The sequence below is a fragment of the Phaseolus vulgaris genome, chromosome 3 (genome assembly GCF_051622355.1).
Source record: "Phaseolus vulgaris cultivar YP4 chromosome 3, ASM5162235v1, whole genome shotgun sequence".
Lineage (NCBI taxonomy): Eukaryota > Viridiplantae > Streptophyta > Magnoliopsida > Fabales > Fabaceae > Phaseolus > Phaseolus vulgaris.
The window spans coordinates 30,473,557-30,490,423 of NC_143500.1; the positions used below are offsets into that span (position 1 = coordinate 30,473,557).

The 16,867-nt window shown below is 29.7% G+C and overlaps 2 pseudogenes; both read left to right on the top strand.

The window, feature by feature from the left end:
- Positions 1–4,800: 4,800 nt before the first annotated feature.
- On the top strand, positions 4,801–16,629 carry LOC137805498 (uncharacterized; annotated as a pseudogene).
- On the top strand, positions 6,294–14,467 carry LOC150028782 (uncharacterized; annotated as a pseudogene).
- Positions 16,630–16,867: the final 238 nt, after the last annotated feature.

Sequence of the window (16,867 nt, forward strand, 5' to 3'; positions counted from 1 at the left end):
ATTAAAACTTACTGATTAATATATATATATATATATATATATATATATATATATATATTCAAAAGTAATTTTAAAACTAACTTTATAACGACTTCATTAAACAATTTAAAATTTATAACTCTAAATTCTTCTAGATCATAATTGAACCAAGAATCAATCTATAATACAAATAGAAGGCACATCCAGGATAAGTTCTAAAAGAAATTAAAAAATAAAAAAATTAAAATTTTAACTAAAAATAGCAAACTGAAATTCATTCTGGGAGTGACAAGTGACACGCTGTAGAACTTACACGTGTCACAAACTCTCATTTTATTATCACCCACATTTTCTCTCTCCTCTCCCTTCTCTTTCTTTTATTTTGGTTTCTCTCATTTACTCTCTCACTTCTATTTCGTTGCCTTTTCGTTTCTCTCAAGCATTCTCATTTGTTGGGTTTATTCTTCTCTGGACACATTTTGCTGGATTTCCAATGTATGTTCAAGCACCAAGATGAAATCTTTCTCTTCCTCCTCATGGTTGTTTCCATTGTTCAAGTTTTTTTCTTATTAAATCGTTAATGGAGTTTTTTTTTTGGGCTACTTAGGGTTTGGACTTCCTCTCAAAGATATCTCCTTTTTTGTTGTTAAACTTCCGTTTTAAACTTTTTTACACCTTTTTTCCATTTATATTTCATTTTCTGCAGCAACTGGTAGTGAAATGGATTTTCGTTCATATCCATCGTATGTTCAAGCAGCAAGGTGAAATCTTTTCCTTCCTTTGTCCTCATGGTTGTTCTCATTGTTCATTTTTTTGCTGATTTAATTGTTAATGGAGTTTTTTTTTTGGCTACTTAGGGTTTGGACTTCCACTCAAAGAGATCTCCTTTTTGTTGTTAAACTTTCTTTGTAACCGGTAGTGGAAGTGGAATGGATTTTCGTTCATATCCATCATATGTTCAAGCACCAAGGTGAAATCTTTTCCTTACTTTGCCCTCATGGTTGTTTTCATTGTTCATTTTTTTTGCTGATTTAATCGTTAATGGATTTTTTTTTGGGCTACTTAGGTTTTGGACTTCCCCTCAAAGAGATCTCCTTTTTGTTGTTAAACTTTCTTTGTAAAAAATTTTACACCTTTTTTCCATCTACATTTCAGTTTGTGCAGCAACCGGTAGTGGAAGTGGAATGGATTTTCGTTCATATCCATCGTATGTTTAAGCACCAAGGTGAAATCTTTTCCTTCGTCTGTTCGTCTGTCCTTATGGTTGTTTTCATTGTTCATTTTTTTGCTGATTTAATCGTTAATGGAGTTTTTTTTGGGTTACTTAGGGTTTGGACTTCCCCTCAAAGAGATTTCCCTTTTGTTGTTAAACTTTCTTTGTAAAAATTTTACACCTTTTTTCCATATATATTTCAGTTTGTGCAGCAACCGGTAGTGGAAGTGAAATGAATTTTCGTTCATATCCATCGTATGTTCAAGCACCAAGGTGAAACCTTTTCCTTCCTCTGTCCTCATGGTTGTTTTCATTGTTCATTTTTTTGCTAATTTAATCGTTAATGGAGTTTTTTTTTGGGCAATTTAGGGTTTGGACTTCCACTCAAAGAGATCTCCTTTTTGTTGTTAAACTTTCTTTGTAAAATTTTTTACACCTTTTTTCCATCTATATATCAGTTTGTGCAGAAACCTGTAGTGGAAGTGGAATGGATTTTCGTTCATATCCATCGTATGTTCAAGCATCAAGGTGAAATCTTTTCCTTTCTCTGTTCTCATGGTTATTTTTATTGTTCATTTTTTTTGTTGATAAAATCGTTAATGGAGTTTTTTTTTGGCTACTTGGGTTTGGACTTCCTCTCAAAGATGTGCAACAACCGGTAGTAGAATGACTACTTATTATGTCCCTTATTTGATAACTCTTTTAAGTTTACTTTGTTTAAGGCAAAATCGACTTCTTTTGTTACTTCATATTACTTCATTACTGCATTTATACATGTGTTTATTTGCTTTTAGGATCTTCCTTTTGCTTTTGCAAATTATATTCGGGAAAACAGGTTAAAGTATGTTGTCCTTCATCGACATAATAGTGAAGTAAATTGCAAAATTCTGATAAGGCCACCTCCCAAAGCTTCTATTAAATTTGGTTGTGGATGGAGGGAATTTTGTCAGATCCATGCACTTTGTGAACACCACAAATTGATCTTTGATAGTGGAGTAACCCCAATTCATATGATGGTGTTGTTAGTGTTGTGAAAATTCAAGATTGTATTCTTCTGAATTTAATTTTCCAAGGACAATGTTCTGAGTATAGAGATTCAATTACTATTATAGAGTTATGTAATTTGTAAATTGTTGTAATGTCCACTAGAGAAAAATAATTTTGTTTACTTTATTTTAGTTATCAAGTTTTGTTTAAATACATGGTCAAATTATGTAATTTCATATTAAATATTATTATGGAATGTTATTTTGTATTTTTATTTGAATGTGTTACTTTATAGTTTACTTTGAAAAGAGACATGAAATGTGTGTTATTTTTTTATAATAATGTGTTGGCATAAATAAGTTAAACTTCATAAAAAGTTATTCTTCAATTTAATGTATTTAATTATATTTAATGTATTTAATTTTATTATTAATGTATTCTTCAGAAAAACTTTAACGTTAATATTATTCGCATTATATTATTCTTCAAAATTCAAATTCAATTTTGTGTTTAATATTTGCGAATAGTTATTATGATTCTATATTATTAATATTAAAATTTCATAATGTATCCATATTAATATTAATATTAATATTCAAAATTTACAATTTCAAGATCATTAATTATTTTTCTGATTCATATCTTCTTTTTTCTATCTTCTTCTGCTACACACTTATTTCCAATTCCAAGATTATTATAATTATTATTAATCTTCAAATATTTAATTTTTCAGATTTTCAAATTTTAAAATTTCAACAACATTAATTACCTTTCTGATTCATATAAAATGTCCAATATTACTATTATTTAGCATTTGATTCAAATTCCTAAATAAATACAAAATTTAAATGATTTAATGTTTTACACAAATAAAAGTTATTTTAATTTATAAAATTTAATTGAAAATTTATAAATATCAAATACCATTCAATAAATGAAATTTTTCAGTCATTTAGATTTTTCAACTCATGAATAGTTTACTCATTGTGGTTTCCCTGTACTTCATTTATTGTGTTTTTTTTCAGTTCCATGTAAAGCTCATTCATTCTATTTTATATCCTCAAAACAGTCCATTGAATGGAAGTGATTCTTTTTGTTGGATAAAGAAGCTGTTTTTATGTTCATCCAATACACCATAAAACCTTTATTTTTGTTTTGGTTTGTTTTCTTAATAGTCAAGGTAGGACCACAGGTGTGTGGTTAACAATGAGGCTGAATGGGGATAAAGGTTTCATCTTTTGTCTTTTTCTAGAGAAAGTGTTAAGAAAGTTTGTATTTTTAATGTATTCAAGTCAAAAATATGTTTGTTTCTTCATTTTCATGTTTGCACACGATGTGTTGATAAAATTTTCATTTTTACACAAATATCCCATTTGGTTCAAAACACTTTCTCTAAAATTTTAAGATTTGACATTCCCATTTTCTACTTTCAGTAAACTTAGATCTGATTTTAAACCTTTACCCACGTGTGTTGCATTGTTTTTTTTTGTTTCTATTACCTTCTTGGCTTAAGTCATTAATGTTGTTTTGTGCTCTTTGTATCAAAGTTGTTCTCTTCTTTGATTTTTTTGCCTTTTTCATGAATCTGTCAACCCCACCGCTACTTTCAAAGGTTTGTATATTCATTTTCCTGTTTTGCAAAGGAAGTATTAAAAAGTTATCATTTTTTCAAATATCATTTTGTACATATTTGATTTTATACTTCTACGTCTTTCTTTCATTTGGTTCTTGTGTTTTTATTACCCGATTATGTTAAGTCATTATCTCACTTTTTCTCCTCTTTGATTTCTTTACGGTTTCAGTAATTTCTGAACGACACTGCTACTTTTATAGCTTTGTTTATTGATTTTCATGTTTTCAAACTGATTCCTCAGTATATCAAGCATTAAGGAAAGATTTTTTCCTTCTTTCGTCCGCATGGAAAAGCAAGAGTGTATGGTTATATGAAATTGGTAAGATTTCTCTGTTACGATTTCACCTTTTTCTGTCTATGTTCTGCATCTGTGTATTCTGGCAATTTGTGTATTATTTCAGAGATTTCAAAGCAAGGGTTCTTTTTTGTGCTAAACAAGAATCCTCTTTTGCAAATGTCCTAAGCAAACCTACCTAAAATTCCATTTATTTGCATAGTAGGGTTTTCAGATCATGCTAGGAATTTAAAAAATGTTGTACTTTCTTTTCAAATGTTTTCTTTATGCAACCTGACTTTTAAAAGTCAAACAACAAGTTCATTAATCGCAATGCTGAAAGTAGAAACGTGTTTTTTTTCAATCTAAAAGCAAAATTGTTTGCACGTTTTAAAGTTTCGATTTTTTATATGCTAAATCTCTTCTGTATGAAACCTGAGATGCTTAACTTCATTTTTGTTATTCATTGAACATTTAAAAACTTAAGTTTTTTGTCATTACCTATATATTTATTTAATGTTATTTATGATTATTTTTGTCTTATGACATATTTGAACTAAATTCATCTTTGTTCTTAGCTAAAACTATATCCCATTTGAAAATTGGAATGTTTGTTTTTGTCTCACAATACTGTTATACTTTATTATGTAAAATTGTTTTTTTGATATTTTTGAAAATAATTTTGTACCACTTCCTCAGTATATATATACGTATATGGGTATGTTTTGTGTTTCACATTGACCATTGCATTCTACATTTTCCTTTTACTCAAAGGTCACCCTTACAATGTTTGTGTTAAGACAAAATACAAATTGTGTCAAAGATGTTAATCCACAAAGTGAAAATTGGATCCTGATAGCAAGGGTTATACGTCTGTGGTTTGTTTCTGATTTCATGAAAACAAAAGTTTCCATTCTCCATTGAAATGGTGATACAAGACAAAGATGTAAAATACTTTATCATTTTCTTTTATATTTTTTTGTACTACAGTTTAATGTAATTTTTATTAATCATGCTTAATGTTTGTTGCTATCTTTCAGGGTGATAGAATTCATGTTTTCGTTAGAAGAACTCTAATTTATAAATTTCAAAATGATATTTTTGAGGATAAAGTTTATTCCTTCAATTTCTTTAGTGTGTCTACTAATTCAGGATCTTATCGCACTACCTGTCATCAATACAAAATAAATTTCCAGTTTGGAACCAAAGTAACCTGTGTTGGTAATGATCTGGTTTCATGTGCAATACCTCATTACACACCAATTTTTGTGTTAAAGGCGCCTGGTTTTGATACGGATTACTTAGTCGGTTGGTAATATTATTTTACTTGAACAGATTTCTTTCGACATGTGTTTAAATGAATATGTTTGTACAGATGTTATTGGAATATTAACTGGTGTGGAAACTGAAAGAGAGTTGAATAGACCAGGGTCAACAACTAAGTTAAATGCAATTTCTATTGAAACTGATGGATAAGCTAATATTTTGTACCACAACGAATCCAAAATACGTTTTCTTACAATTGTAATTTTAACTTACAACAGCTACCGCATTGAGTGTACTTTATTTGGTAACTATGTTGGTGAGCTCAATGCATTTCTATCATCTGGAGAGGTGGAAAATATTGTCATCAGTGTGCACTTTGCTAAAGTAAAGATTTTCCAGGGTATGTGAAGTGATGAATTTCTAATTTATTTAAATTTTTTTATTTGATCATTGTATTTACATGATATTTGTTATAAAACAATGCATTATATTTTAATGTAGACAAGGTTTTTCTACAAAATTGCTTGGACTGTACGAAAATAATATATAATATACAGTTCAAAGATGCAACCGAACTCAAGAAAAGGTTAGTTTAATACATTCTTATTCGATACTTAAAATGTATGAACCTTTCTAACCACAACTTTTACATGTGTAGGATGATTGAAAGTATAGATTCTCCTACACAGGGACTCAGTCAATTGTGTGATTCCGAAAAACAGAATGCTGAGGATGAATTCATCAGCTTCATTCATAGAAATACTATTTAAGGCCTGAAAGATTGCAAAGAGGTATTACTAATGTTTTTTAACAGTTTATTGAAATGAATTATTAATATTTTAAGATCATTTTTTTTTCTTTTTACAGGAAAGCACTTTTGTTATCTTAACTAAAATAAAACATATTGTAGCTGATGACGATTGGTGGTACACAACTTGCTTATGCGGTAAAAATGTTTACCCTGATTCCAAAATGTTTTTTTGTGAGAAATATAACAAACATGTTATCAAAGTCCAACAGAGGTAGTGTTTGTACTTGCCTGAATTTATTTTTAATTACATATTCCTTAATACTTATTACTTATTGTATTATTATATTAATTATTTATTATTAATTTTAATTATTATTTTGTTAATAATTAACTATTAATTAATTATTAATTATATTAATTAAATTATAGATAGAATTTGTAAACCTTTATGTATTTTATATTTCAGGTATAAGTTGAAGTTGCGAGTGATTGATGAAACAAATTCCACTACTTTCGTTCTATTTGACATGGATTCCACTGAAGAGATGGTAAAAGTTTATGCTAGAGGTCTGTTTACAACAGTTAACATTCGTAGGGAGGTATGTTTTTTCTTTCTTTATGAAATTCCTATTTTTTCATAGTTTTTTTAGTTATTTGAGTATTTTTATGGTTTTAAAATGGATAGAATGGACACGTGGATCGTGCATTCACCATCGAGTTTGAAAATGAACTGGATGAGGAATGGACCCTCAACGACAGTCAAGGAAATATTCATATAGTATATTATAACAAAGATATACTTTGTCCCCAAAATTTGTATGGATGGTCTAGTTTGAGTGATTTTTATGGGTTTAAAGGTCACCACAATATATTGTTTCGTTACGTGGGTAATAACTCCTTCAATATAACTGTTTTTATGTGGGAGTTATGTGAAATGGTTATAAGAAATTTTCTGAAGGATGTTCAAGGGAGGGAGCCGCTCAACAATGGCCCCTTTATACATTTTGGCTTAAAGTTGAGTTCAAAACAGGTCTATGGAGGATATGTGGTCAGTTTACCATCCTTTCTTTTTAAATGGTTATTGATATATTCTATTTCTTTTATCAACTAATTATTAACTAATAATTTGGTTATTGTTTAAGGATCTACCTTCTCCTTTTGCTGAATATGTTCGTAGAGGGAAGTTCAAGAAGGTTACTCTACATGGATGGCTACAAGATGTGGAAAGCAACATTTTCAAGTCTAGGTTTCCTTCCAGAAGCGTTACACTCTATAACAGGTGGAAACAATTTTGTCGTATTCATTCTATTCGTGAAGATGACAAAATTATATTTGAATGTTATAACAAGAAGCCCTCTTCTGATATTAGGGTTCTACTACTGATGATGAGTCACTACAAAAGACTTAGTGTATAATTATATTTCTTAAGCTTTTAGGATAATCAGTTATTGTTTTGAATTATATTAGTTTTTTTAAGTTATTTTATTTTGCAAGTATTGCTTCCTTTTGCTAGGAAGCATCAAGTTTCCATTTTGAGGAAACAAAAACAGTTTATTTGGTTTACTCTTTATTTTTATTTTATTGTGGTTATGTTTACTTATCTCATTTTATTTCTTTGTATTTATTGTTTAGGGTTCCAATATTTGCATTATGTCAAAGTAATAACATATAAGGAAGTCCCGTTCCTGACCATGCACCGTAAAAATTGGCGCCAAAACAAACAGTCAAAACAAAGCTAGCGTGAACAATATATTGTACACACTTACTCTTCAAAACAGTACATACTCTTATGGCTGAAAATATTTGTTCTTTTACAGTACTCCCTGAAGTTCAATCATTCAGCTTTCAAGAGCAACTGAAGCAAAATATTAATAAAAGAAATATGATTGTTAGCCTTTCTCAAACAAATTCTAATGTATCAGGTACAACAACTACAACATATATTTAGATTTTTAAGTGTCATATATACATACATATAGATATAGATATATATTTAAAAATTAGGTTCAGAAAACAAGTTCATAGTTTATTATGATGTAAGAATGAATGAACTCTCAACACAATTTATGGTAAAAATATATAAAAAAATAAATGGTATGTTATAGTTCTTAATAGATTTAGTGTCTGTGTATGATTTGACCTATTGTTTTACATGGGTTTTATTTTCCAGAGAATCAAAATCCAAACACAACATGCATATCTGAATCCAACAATGGTAAGCAAAACTTTAAGTATATTGTTTACTTCAAAGTACGGTATGTTATTTATTTATGATTTTCTTTATAATTTCTTTTTTTTAGTTCTCGCCGCTGATAATGGAAAATATGCCAGAAGAAAAAGAAAAAATATATTCTATGAACTGCGCAACAGAAAAGTCAAAACAACAGGTAGTGAAACATAATTACCTTTTTTTATCATTAATAATACTACATGTCAAAATTTATCCATGTATTATTATTTTGAAACATGTTAATCCAAATGGAATACACTTAACTCATATAATTCTATGAACTTAATTTTAATGGTATGTAATTCTTTTATTATATATATTTAAAAATTAGGTTCATAAAATAAGTTAATAATCAGTTATGATGTAAGAGTGAATGAACTCTCAACACAATTTATGGTAAAAATATATAAAAAAATAGATGGTATGTTATAGTTTTTAACGACTTTAGTGTCTGTATATAATTTTACTTATTATTTTACATGAGTTTTATTTTTCAGAGAATCAAAATCCAAACACAACATGCATATCTGAATCCAACAATGGTAAGCATAACTTTAAGAATATTCTTTACTTCAAAAGTATTGTATCTTATTTATATATGATTTTCTTTGTAATTTTTTTTTTTTAGTTCTCGATGCTGATAATGGAAAATATGCCAGAAGAAAAAAAAGAAATATATTATATGAACTGCGCAACAAAGAAGTTAAAACAAAAGGTAGTGAAACCTAATTACCTTATATATATATATATTTAAATTTATATTTATTTTTGAAATAAAATTAACATTATTTTTCAATTGATATTGAATGTGTAAAACCAATTCAAATTAATTTTCAATTGATATCAAATGTGTAAAAGAAATACATAGTAATTTGTCATTCGTTTACCTTATTTATCACTCATTCTGACTTTTTGTTGTAGGTGAAAGTACTCCTAACTCATGTCACGATTTTGATTCTCCAGCATCACGAATTATGATAATAAATATCTCTGTTTATGAGAAGCTTACTCCCAACAATCAATTAATGCACTTAACAACCAAAGTATTGTCATCAATGGGTATGTTAGTAATTGAGAACTGCTTCAAGGTTAGTGAAAACGTATTATAAATTATATTCATTATAATTTAGACTAATACTACATCAATAAACATTTTAATTTTTATATATATTGTTTTTGTGGAATCATTTTTTTTATATTAATCAGATGTTGCCAAATCTGCAAAGGCAGAGAGGAAAAACTTCATTTATGATCAGCGAAAAAAGGTTGATAAAAGAAGAGGTAGTAACAATGACATTTTATTTCATTTAACTCTCACAGTATGTCATTCAATGAAATTTCTAATTATAGTACTAAAGTCAACTCTTATGCCTCATTTTTTTTTGTTGGTCAAACTATTGTGAACTCAAGTAAGCAATTTTTGTGTCAAACTTCTCAAAATACAAGCATAAATGATTTTGTCTATGTAAACCTGACTCTTAACAATGAATTCAACACCATGCATTCAATTACAAAAGTATTGTCATTAATGGGTACAATTAGTAATGAAGAATTTGGGCTTACAGTGCAGGTTCATGGTTAGTTCTTAATGGATCATTCACATGGTTTGATTACAATTATAGTATTATTACAAATATACAGACAGTTTAGATTTATTAATTATAGTACTAATTTATGTTTTACTATATTTTTTCTTAATCAGCTGGAATCATTAAGTAATAATAATTATCATATATATATATATATATATATATATATATATGGTTCAAACACAATGAAATGTTAAAGTTCGAAAGATTAACTTTAATGTAAAAGAATTTATAAGTTCTTATATAGTGATTGTTAATTGATTTATCTTATTGTATCACTCATTGAAACTTTTTGTTGTAGGTCAAAGTACTCTTAAATCAAGTCAGGATTTTGCTTCTCAGACATTTGGAATTACAGGCTCAAATTTCCTTTTTTCTCACAACCTTACTCCTAACAATGACTTAAACATGATGCATTCTACTACCAAAGCAATGTCATCAATGCAAACAATTACTCATGGAGACATTAGCCTCACTCAACGTCTTCATGGTTAGTTTACAATCCATTATTCGTTATAGTTGATTACAATATATAGCAATAACACATTTGAATTTTATTTCTTTTTTTTTTTGGAAACTATTTTTTTTGTTTGTATTTGTGCACATTTTGGGAAAGATGCAAAAGGGTGATCAAGGTAGAGGTAGTAGAAATATAAACTGAAACATTATTCATTTTCGTACATTTATTCCTTCAATAATGACTTATAAAATAATTTATCATTCAAATGAAAATTCATTTAATGAAAGACACTTTTTTTAACCTAAATCATTGTGTTTCTCAATCAGTGACCCCTAAGAATCATTTGAACGTGATGGATACAACTTCTCAACATTGTCATGTTTACAAACAATCTGTACTACCCCTAAATTTCAATGTTAGTTCAGGAAACCAATGTAAATTATTTTTCGTTATTCTTTTATGACAAGTAAATTTCAAAATCATACTAATGGTTTTACTACTACTTAATTGCTGTTTTTGAACATATTTTGTCCAAGTAATCCAGTTGCAGGGAGTGTAGGGTATGTAGTTAGTAACACACTAAACTTACATAACAAGTTTCGTACATACAGTGTTCAAATCCTTGACTCAGTGACTAAGAGATTGAATTTTGACAAAGATGTGCAAAATGAAGAAAATAATGGTACTAAAAATTGTTAATTTATAATTTTTTTTTTAATTTTTTAACAACCACTTTCTTTTATTATTTTTTGTTTCAGATGACACCACAAAAGTTTATAGTTCTGAATTATATTCAAAAGCTGTAAATGAAGGTGCATATCTTTAACTCTAACTTCTTCACTTCTTCATGCAAACTAAATCAATTTATCTCAGAAAAGTAATAGATCACCTTTCTTAATTTTCTGAAAATAGATATTGTTGAATTTGGACAACCTACTATTCAATGTGAATATTGCTTGGGCGAGGTGTGGTATGAAGAAAGATCTCAGAAATCTTAGACTTATGTTAACGTTGATTTTTCTATTTGTTGTCAAAAGGAAAAAGTACAACTCCCTTTCCTACAAGAACCTCCTAAATTGCTGTTAGGGTTATTAAATAGGCAAGATAGTCAAAGTCAACACTATCTACAAAATATTAGAACTTACAATAGTATGTTTTCATTTACTTCAATTGGAGGGAATTTTCATTCTTTGATAAATGATGGATATGGACCTCCTCAATTTATTTTGCATGGACAAAACTATCATAGGCTTGGAAGCTTGCTCCCGGATAGTGGATCATATCCTAAGTTTGCACAACTTTAAATATATGACACTCAAAATGAAGTGTCAAATAGATTATCTCACTTTGGGTATGTGTTATATTCAGTTACTTTATTGATTTACTTTCTATTTATTGAATTAATTCAAAGATAATTTTTAGTGATATATTTTTTAAAATTGCATATAGGTCGAAAGTGAAACATGTGAAGTTTGACAAATCCTTGAATGAAGATCTTACCAAGATGATTGATGACAACAATGTTTTGGCAAAAAGTTTTAGAAAGGTAAGAGATTTTGTACATAATGATGTAAAGATCCAAAAGTGTACAATACCCCTACAACAGATGAAATAACAACATGGATGTAGAGCAAGATATCATAGTGAAAAAAAGTTCAGGACAATTGTTTAGACTTCATGAAACACATATAGCCTTGATTCTATTACAATATCGATTAATATTCCCCTTTGGAAAGGATGGCTATCAAGAACAGATTCCAATACAGAATTTTGGAAGTAAGAGCAAAGAATGTAAGAGAAGTCGTATTTCATTAAGGGAATTTATTGCATTTAGAATTCAAGAAAGAAATGTGGAGTTTGGGAATATAGTCCATTCACGTCGATTGTTTCAACAGTTTTTGGTTGATGCATATACAATGGTTGAAGCTCAAAGATTTTCGTTCATAAGGCTAAACCAAAAAACAATCCGTTGTGATATTTTGCAAGGTGTACAAGAAGCAATGAATCGAGGAGAAAAAAATTCTTCTGCAATTGGAAAGCGTATAGTTTTACCTGCATCTTTTACAAGAGGAATGAGGTATATGTTCAAAAATTGCCAAGATGCTATGGCCATTTGCAAAACATTTGGATATCCTGATTTATTTATCACTATTACCTGCAACGTAAACTGGTCTGAGATACGTGACTTTGTTACGTCAAAAGGATTAACTGTTGCTGATAGGCCATACATTGTTTGTAGAGTTTTCAAGATGAAATTAGATCAAATGATGATTGACTTAAAAAAAGATGACTATTTTGGCAAAGTTAATGCAGGTAATCCACATTAACCCATATTTAACAGTTTCCTTACTATATTATTATGTATTACATTTTGAAGATTTTTTTTCATATTCTCATAGGTATGTACATTGTGGAATTTCAAAAAAGCGGTTTACCTCATGCCCACATATAATTGTGGTTGGATGGATAGAAAAATTTAAGAACTCCAACAGATATTGATGGAGTCATTTCTGCAGAATTACCGGATGCAATTTTATATCCTGAATTGTCAAAGGCAGTGGCAACCTACATGATACATGGCCCTTGTGGGGTAAGTCGAATAAGTTCACCTTGCATGATTAACGGTAGATGTTCGAAATTTTACCCCAAGAAATTTAAATTGTTGACTACTATTGATGAGGATGGATATCCATGTTATAAACGTCAAGATAATGGAACATTCATTCTTAAAAATGGAATTAAGTTGGACAATAGAAATGTTGTGCCATATAGCCCATTGCTACTACTGAGGTACCAAGCCCATGTTAACAAAATATTGCAACAAATCAAATTCAATCAAGTAGTTGTTTAAATATGTGAACAAGGGTCCAGATAGAGCCAATTTGAAAATTACTACTGCTGATAAAGACTCTACAGAGACCCCAATTATTGATGAAATTAAACAGTATTATGATTGTAGATACATATCCCCATGTGAAGCTGTGTGGAGAACTTTTGCCTTTGATATTCATCATAGATGGCTTCCAGTTCAACGATTGACTTTTCATCTATTGTACAAGCAACCAATTCTCTTTAAAGACAATGAAGACATTGATGAAATATTGAACTTCAATGAACATAAAAGAACAATTTTTTTAGCTTGGTTTGAAGCTAACAAAATTTATCCACTGGGAAAAAATTTGACTTATTGTGAATACCCTAGATATTTTGTTTGGATGGCAGACAAAAGAGAGTGGAAGCCAAGGAAAATTGGTGTTAGTATTGGAAGGTTAACATATATTCATGTAGGGTCAGGGGAATTATATTATCTGAGGTTATTGTTGAGTTATCAAAATGGTTGTTGTAACTATGATAGTATCAAAACTATTAATTGTTTCATTCACCAAACATATAAAGAGGCATGCTATGCAATGAGGCTATTGGCAGATGATAAAGAGTTTATTGATGCCATTATAAAGTCCAATGACCTTGCTTCGGGAAATTAGTTGAGAAGACTGTTTGTTACCCTTTTACTGATGAATATTATGTCTAGACCAGATGAAGTGTGGAACAAAACATGGAAGTTGTTATCAGATGACATTTTATACCAAAAAAGAAAGGAGTTTGTCCTACTAGGTATAAATTTTTTATTTCTTGGAAATTTATAATTTATAATTTATAGTTACTGTATGACATATAATTTCTTTCCTAATTCTTAGAATTGAAGATGCTCAAATACAAAATCTTTGTCTTCTACAAGTAGAAGAGTTATTAATTTCAAATGGTAAGTGTTTGAAAGACTTTCCAAGTCTGCCACAACCTATTCATTCAAATTCTTTTATTTATCAAAATAGATTCATTATTGATGAATTCAATTATGACAAAATAGAAATGTCTGAAATGCATTGTTCTCTTTTTCAATCTCTTACTTCGGAGCAAGTGGAAGTCTATGAGAATATAATGACAACAATCTTGTCAGAGGTAGGTGGTTTTTTTTTTCTTATATGGTTATGGAGGAACTGGAAAAACTTTCATGTGGAAAACTTTCTCCATTGCTATTAGATCAAAAGGGTTGATTGCGTTGAATGTAGCTTCTAGCGGTATAGCTTTTTTGTTACTTCCAGGAGGAAAAATAGCTCATTCTACCTTTTGCATTCCTTTGTTAATAAATGAAAAGTCAACCTGCAATATTCCTCAAGGAAGTCTTAGGGCCAAATTGTTGATCAAAACTAAATTAATTATATGGGATGAAGCCCCAATGATTAATAGGTTATGTTTTGAAGCCTTGGATAGAACTTTAAGGGATGTCATGAAAGCTGAAAGTGAAGAAAATGCTCTTAAACCTTTTGGTGGTAAAGTAATTGTATTGGGAGGAGACTTTCGTCAGATATTACCTGTCGTAAAAAATGGATCAAAATGACATTGTGAAGGCAACAATAAATTACTCGAAGTTATGGAAACATTGCAAAATCTTAAAACTTACAGAGAATATGAGATTAAAGAGTCATACATCAATGCAAAGTCAAACAAAAATAAAAGAGTTTTCTGATTGGATACTTCACATTGGAGATAGAGATATGGAGTTAAATGAGTTGGGACAAGGAATGATTGAAATACCGGAAGAGAATTTAATTTTAGATGTTGAACAACCTTTACTGCAGTTAGTTGAGTTTGTTTATCCCTCTTACATAAACAATGTGACATCTGATGGTTCTTTTGATGATGGTGCAATATTATGTCCTACAACAAAATGTGTGAATCAAGTGAATGATTTCATTTTATCATTAATACCAGGATCTGAAGTTACTTATTTAAGTTCGGACAGTCCTTGCGAATCTGAAGAACAAGAAATTGCTCAAGCTGAGTGGTTTACAACTAAATTTTTGAATGATATCAAATGCCACTAGTGCAAAAAGATGAAAAGGATACTCTTTATTTAGTGCGGCTTTTGCGCTACCCACTTTTGTAAAAAACGCGGTGGCATTTTTGAAATTATTTTGATTTATGAATGCGGCTATTTATATAGCTGCACTTGTAAATCAAAGCGCTTGATTTACGAATGCGGCTATTTGTATAGCCGCACTTGTAAATCAAAGCGCTTGATTTACGAATGCGGTTTTACCTTTAGCCACATCTGTAAATCCTTTTTTACCCAAAAATTTGAAGCACGCCACACACAATTCATACTTTCTTTCTCGTCTTTGCATTTGTTTCGCGTTCGCACTCTAAGTTCGTCTCCTTCTGCTGCATCTGCATTCCATTTGTGTCAATGTAAGTTTCTTGAGCTCTCTTTCTTCCTCTTCAGCTTCACAAATATATGCATAGATGTTTTCGTTTTTCTTATATATGTTTTTTTCCTTGCATTGGTGGTCTCAAAGCACTGTTTCGTTGTTTGGCATTCGTTTTCTTACCTTGTTTGGTTTCTTGCTTTGCTCAGTACTCTTTCATTGTCTTCGTGGGTTCTTGTGGGTTTTTTGGTTTGCTCCGCCGCTGCTTCCCTGTGCGCCGTCGCTTCTGCTGCCGCCACCGTTGTTGGCGCTCCCATGACTCTTCATCAACGTTGCCTTCACACAAGTTTGACGATGTTTTAAAAATTTTTAGTTTTTTTTATTGATTTGGCATATACAAGTGCGGCTAAAACAAATAGTCGCACTTGTAAATGGTATTTATAAATGCGACTATATAGCCGCATTTGTATTTCTTGATTTACAAGTGCGTGTTGATCAAATGCGGCTATAAAGCCGCATTTATAAATTCGAAATAGTCGCACTTGTTTTATGTTTTTGCACCAGTGTGCTCTGGAAATCCCAATCATTGTGTTAAATTAAAAGTTGGAGTTCCAATAATGCTTCTAAGAAATATTGATCAAGCCAATGGACTATGCAATGGAACAAGATTACAGGTAACTCACTTGGGGAAAAATGTTATTGGTGCCAAAGTTATTACTGGGAAAAATATAGGTGATCAAATATTTATTCCGAGAATGAACTTGACTCCTTTCGAAACAGGTTTGCCATTTAAGTTTCAAAGAAGGAAATTTCCAATATCTTTGTGTTTTGCCATGACAATAAATAAAAGTCAAGGTCAAATGCTCAATAAAGTTGGTCTATATCTACCGCGTCTAATGTTTACACACAGACAATTATATGTTTCTCTTTTCAGAGTAAAATCTAAGGAAGGGTTGAAGATATTGATTTTGGATGATAATGGTATTACCACTAATTTAACTACTAACGTGGTTTACAGAGAAATATTAAAAAATGTTTGAAGTATTTACTTACAACCTTACATATGAGGTATGAAAATTCTTTAATTAATTGAAAAATATTTTTATTTCTCATATCTTTTTTGTAATATATGAACAACAATTTAAGAACTAATATACACTGTCTCTGATAGGTTTGATCATTGCTTTTGTGTGACACAAAAGTCTGTACGAACCTTATTTTATCCAAAAATATATTCATGGTCATCTTGAAAGTATGGTACGTATTCTTTATCAATTG